Genomic DNA, 6,744 nt, shown 5'->3' with positions numbered 1-6,744 from the left:
TAAGGTACCAGCCTTTAATATCACTTTTATCAGGACGATACTAACTTAGGAGTTTTCAGACATTTATCTTTCAAATATCTTTAAAATTTCAGTGATTCTGTGAAATAGAAGCGGTAGTTCACACAAAGGTGGATCTTATTCCTCTAGTGGGAGGAAATCTTAATGCCTTCAGTTCACTTGTTCTAAATGTCAGGATTTAGTTTCAATATATATACATATATGTATATAAAAAATAAATCCTTGACAAGAACCTCAACGAACTTCATGTGGCAATAACTAAGCCATTGGAAAGTGATGATTGCTATTACATCTGAAAAATGTGGTTTTTTTTCATCATCTGACTGACTGTTCGTGCTATAACACAGATCTAAGGATTCTGCAATGTTCTGGAGAAAGAAAATGGATGACAGAAGTAAGAGGAGAAAAAGGAGGTCCTGGAAAGTGGTACTATAAAAATATGCTACAGAACATTGGAGAACAGACATATTACTCTCTCTCTGAATCTTCCTTTGACAAAATAGTCGGAATACTGGATGAAGTGAGAGAATTGAAAAGCTGTAACTTTGTCAGTGAGCACTGATTAAAGCTGCTTGCTGCTAAAGCACCATAGACTCAGCTTCCAATTTGCTTTATACACAGAAGAGCCAGCCCATCTGGCACACTCAAAGCTACATCTGGAGAAACTTCTATTCAAAGAAATTCCATACAGCCATGCTAGAAACCACCCCTGCAGCTGCTGTTATAATGCAGAGTGAACAATTAAAGTAGTCTACAAAAAAAGCCTTTGCTGACTGTTGGTTTCATTTTTTGAATTCTGAATCAGGCAACATTTGTGGCTTGTGATCAGCTCTAAAAGTTTTGTCTTATTGTTAGATGCTGCTATGAGAAGCATTAGATCAGTTACTTCAAATGAGTAGTTTGAACAACCCTTGTTAAAAAATCTTTCCATAAGAAAATGCTCAAACAAAAAAAAAAAACGTTCCAATTAGACCAACAGCAGCACACTACTATATAGAATATAGAATTTTCCTGCAGAAAGAAATGATCAGGTGCAGGGCAACGCATGGAAAAAAAACTGCGGTAATCTATGTTCTATTATTATTATTATTTTAATTGAAGCAAACCATGGTACCTCTTAGGATGCTATAGACATTCTTGAAATAAAGCCAATAACTGTACTTTCATAAAATCGAAGAAATGGTTGTAACAAGTGATTGTTACTTCATATGCTGAATTTATGTGTATGTGCGGTGGGGTGACTAGCAGGCTAAATAAAACACAAATTATTGTAGTGATTCCTTAAAGGGATATGTGACAGCTTGATTCCACTTTTACTTTGATAACCAACTCTACATCTTACCTTGCACCATGGTTCAGTTAAGAGTGAACAGCACGGCATAAAAATGGGTTAAACTGCTGTTTTGAAGTCTTATTTGGAGAAGTGCTGTTTATTTTACCTGACACCAAATGTGGTTTTGCTGACTTTTAGTTGAAAATAGGCTAAACCTCATTTGAAGCATAGAAATACATTTTTACTGTACATTTTTACTAGAAGGAAAAAGAAAAACAAGTAAAACTTGTTTTGCTGGCATTCCTAAGTGATTATGATTCTGTCATAACAAAAGTTAAATATAGTGTTCTGTAACAAATGCATTAATTTTCCTTTTTTCTGGAAACTTAAAAAGAACATGCTCTTTATTCAAATCACCCCACTGAGTTGCTAAATTAAAGTAGAATTACTTCACCAGTTGTTGGCAGGCCATTCAATATAATGATGGTTTACTGATCTCTCTCTTATCCTGACACAAATATTTTCCAGCTTTAGTGAGGAAAAAACAAAACCAAACAAGCCAAGAAAAAAAAGAATGGGCAATGTTCTTAACAATTATTTGAATATGATATGGTTTTCAAAGACTGCCTAATAGTTGGGCCCTGATTCTACATTACTAAAGAGAAAGCTGAATATTAATTTAGTGCAAGAGATAATAAAACCCTTAGTAGTGGAAACTTGTGACCCCTCCTTTTAGGATTTGTTTCTAAAAGAGAAAGACATTATTTGAAAGCAAGCTGCAAAAATTCTCTTTTTGTGCCTTGAAACAGAACAAATATTTTATGATATCATAAATAAAACACTTCCTGCCAGCAAAAGCAGAGGAGAGGGCACCTGTTATTGGTGCCCATGAAACACCTGCCAAATTCCAGAGTGTAGGAGGGCAGTTGGACAGAACTGCCTTATCCGAACCCTTCTGAGTACCGTGCAAATGCTGCCATTGCCTTCCATGAGCTTTAGTTGGGTACTGTAATTATTATCCTTAGGTGTAATCCAAACATGTTTGCCAGAGGTTTTGTATGTAAAACTTTTTTGTTTGTAGCGTTAATATTTGCAACCTCCAGCATGTAAAATGTAACCAAGACCTCTGTTAATAATGATAAATGATACAACTTGTAGCTAACAAAGCAAACATAATTTTATGAAAAATTTCCACTATGGAAATGCCCTCCTAGCATGTCAAAAATCTGTACAACATATTCAAGACTATTCTCTTGTGAGTGGCAATAGCTCAGTGTATCTGAGGTAACCCACTGCCTTCAACTTGCATTAGCACAAGATTGCTCATAACACCAATACATGAGCAAACCAGTAATGAAGCAACACAAATATAGCATTTACATATCACATAGGAAATAATAATAATCATAGAATCATAATTGCATCTTGATTTCAGTATCAATTATGAAATTAAACTAATTTGGTCAAAGGAAGAAGACCAAATTATTGCATATGTTTCTCTTTTCTATTACTATTCATGGTTGACTGGGTGGAAAATTACCTTATTTTTCTGGAAAGGCTATAGAAAAAAAATACACAGATACTCACTGATACTGGTCAACTGTGCTGATGAACAAAGATGGCCAAGCTGTTGTAATGATCTTTGCCTTTTTTGTTTTGAGGCTGTAAGAAACAATCAGTAATGATTCTCAGTTTTAAAGTATTATTCTCCTCATTACATACCTTCATCTCCTATGAGAGAGTTCTGAAAGTATTTTCCAGGCACCCAAACAAAAACTAAAAGCAGTCTATTGAATTATATAAAAATGCTTTCATTAATTATTATCTAAAATATCACAGAATTTAGCTTTAATGCTGAGATTTTTTTAAATGCAGTTTTTCAACAACTTTTGGTAAAAAAAATTCCAATCCTAATCATTTGTTTTTAAATTTTACTTTGATTTCTTTGTTTTGGATCTGAACTATAGATGGAGAACACTAGGAACAACTTTAGAAATACTTATTTAAGAATTCCTGAATTTTGAACGTTTTCATTATCCAAGATGGTAATGCAGATTTAGGGTAGGAGATCGATAATGAGTGATTTGTACACTTTGAAGGATGCACATGTAACTTCTGCATTCCATTTGCTGAGTTACAAACAACAGGGAATTGTCAATGGCTGTGCCTCTGACTTCACATTTTCCAAACTGAAAATAGAGCAGAGAAACATTCAACTTGGTCCCGTTCAGAAGTAAATAATTGAAGTGTTTCTGCCTTCTGTGTTCCTATTACTAAGAAGCATTACATTTTCTTCTTGACTCATGAGAGTTACCTAATATACATATATTCTTGTTTAGAGCATTAGCTCACTTTCTAAACCCTTGGCATTTGGGCCGGCCTATAACTGGTACCTCAGAGGTAGCTATTTTAATCTTTCCTATGATCACTTGTTCACTAACTGGTTAATTTAAGGAGCTCTTTCTCTCATTTTACTCATGTGATGCAAGTAGAAGTATTATTCCAGGAACTCCTTCCCATTATCTTAATTCTGTGAATGGCAACTCAGCTCAGTGAAGAAAAGCGTAGTTGTGTTCTAATGCATTCTATGACATTAGTTAGTACATTCAAATACATATAAAAAGTCCCTTCCTAGTTTGTACTCAAACACATGCTATTTTAGGCTGACATTTTCAAACCAGGCCTGAGGGAGTTAGATGTCTAAATTAAATTCAGTTTGACTGATTTGGACATTGAACATCTCTGAAATAAAATCTTACTGATGGACACTGCTATTCAGCAGCACAAACATACAAGATGTTTTTAACAACATGGCCATATAATTGAACTCTAACTTGAAGACTAATAATTTAGGCAATGAACATGGAATATATATACACTGAATGTGAAAAAGCTGTAGTGTTGTTTTGAGCTGCTTTGGTCTGAAGATGATGTAATCACTTCCAATAAAAATATTATGGTTTTGTTGATCTCAATATATACATATTTTATTGAGTGATAAACAAGCTTTTCATTAGATGGTTCTCTCATGAAAGAGAATTTATATTTTTAATGCTTGCATTTTGATAGTAGAGATTAAATGTTGAAAACCAATAGTACTGAACATAATCCATGTTAGACTTCTGGTCATTGCTCAGACTTGTATAATACAACAATGTTTCTGGACAGAAGTGTGAAAAGTAGGCTGCGAGCAAGAATTTGGGTTCTATTCCCATATCCTCACTTATTTATTATAAACAGTTGAGCAAAATGACATGAGCATTCTGGATCCAAGTTGAGTCATCTCTCAAACGAGTGTAAAACCAAAACAGCCAACAGGATAATAAAGCATAGCAGTGCTTATAAACTGTTTTGGGATCGTCATGTCAAAGGTGCCATAAAATCACAATATTACATTTTATACATTAACTTATAGGGAAAGTACTCATGTGTTTTACATAGCATAAGGGATGATGTATATAATCATGAACTATAACACCAGAAAGTTTACAGCAAAAGGAATTGATTCTAAAATAACTGTGAACTGTTGAATATCAGTACTCTTACTGTTACTGAGCTGACAATTGCAACCTGGGGAAGATGGCAGAGTTAAAGAAGTGTCTCTCTGCCTGGTGCCTGCTGTGTTATGCAGAGTCTGTTTGCAAATGCTCTTAAAGAACACAGTCTGGAAGGGGCTCAAGCATTGAAAAGCAAAGAGGGAAACAATTCCAAACAAGGCTGCCTGTGTGCAGCTCCGTTTCTGGTATCTCCCTTTGAAGGTTTACACTGAAGTACTCTTTGTCTCACAAGCTACTTCAGACGAATATCATTTATGGAAAGAGCTATAAACAAAAGGCAAATGTCTTGAATGCTTTTCAGCGCTGAGGAGAAGTGTTATTACGAAAGTCTGACTCTGTCCACCCTGGCAAGGCCAGCCCAGCTCAGGTTATCATTATCTTTCAGATCAGAATATTAGAAAATAACTACAATATCGTCATCTTTTATACAAATTCATTGTGCAAACAAAAAATCATTACTGAAAAAAAGTCAAAATCTCTCTAACATAGCTCTTTCAGCATTCTAAATCCATCCAGAACAGTTACCCAAAACAGCATTTAAAACTTGGAATTGAGAGAAAATGTACATTAGAAAGGCTTAGGGAATATAATTACTTGTGATCTGTATGTCCTTGATGTATTAGAATGTGTACTACAAATAGTCAAAGTGATAACATGAGAACCTTGAAAAGTGACCTCGGAATTGGCATCTATGCCCTTCATGTATTCAGGCTAAACAGTCAGACGTGTGTAAGCACTAGAAAATCCTCTGAAATGAACTGAAATATAGGGTGGGTGAAACTGCCAGCATATTCTACCTAGATGTGCACTATTACTTCAAAAGAATTAAAACTGCATAAACCCTGGAAGTTCTGGGAGCTGGTTTACCTGTGTGAACCTTTCCCATCAGTAATGTTAACTGTGAAAATCAGGACATTCCTTTTAATGCCATCTGCAACTAACTGTCTTTTGGAAAAGACAAGAAAAGTCTTTGAAGAAAGTTCCCACCCCTGGCAATGATTGCTCACAGGACTTCTGTGCTCTAGGACAGTCCCATATATTTTTTAGTTTTTCACCCTGTTTCTTCAATCAACCTAACAATAAAAGGACAGTCTGACTGAAGAATGCCTTCTGGCTGCAATGAGAGCAGTAGTTCTTATCCTTTTAAGGAAGTACTCTCTGTGTTCTTTAAGTTTGTAAATAGCTCCAGGAAATTAAAGCACTTTAAATTCTCAAGTAGATAATTCAAATGACCAGCTGCATTTAGCTTGGAAAAGAGCTGCCTGTAAATCTGTAGCTAGAATTTACACGGTACTGCAGTCATTAAGTACTGCTAACCTTATCAGTTGCACTGGTGAATTTGACTTCAAATTATGTGCCATTTTGAAATGTTTATCATTGTCCTTTCACTGGAGATTCAGTGCAGCTGAATCTGTCCCAACAGTGTTACCATTCTAATCCAGGCTTTATCCATAGTGATGTATTAGCCTGAAGCCCAAACTCTGATGAGCATGGAGGCTATATAAGGATTCCTGCTTCCCTTCCAGGCAGGGCTAGATACAGAGGAGGACTTGTGCCCTGGTCCTGTACCTAAGAGCTGTGTTTATGCCCACAACTAGAGCTATACAGAGCAGTCAGTATGAGCCTTCTTCTGAGTATAGTGCGGATAGAGCCAATGGTTGATTGCCTCAGAGCTGCAGCTTGGCTCAAATGGAACAGAAACCAAAGCAGCAAGGTGCGAACTGATGAAGGGGGCAAGTCCATTTGTAAAAACAACAAAACAAACAGCAAATCCTGCAAGTCTGCTAACGCCTATCACATGATGGGTTGGGAAAGTCAAATAGTGCTGGGAAAGGGTTTTATTTTCCTTTCATTTGTTTTCCTTTTATAAATTTGCCATCCACAAAACTTACATCA

Source organism: Excalfactoria chinensis, chromosome 10 (genome assembly GCF_039878825.1).
Source record: "Excalfactoria chinensis isolate bCotChi1 chromosome 10, bCotChi1.hap2, whole genome shotgun sequence".
Taxonomy (NCBI): Eukaryota; Metazoa; Chordata; class Aves; order Galliformes; family Phasianidae; genus Excalfactoria; species Excalfactoria chinensis.
This window is presented reverse-complemented; position numbering follows the sequence as displayed.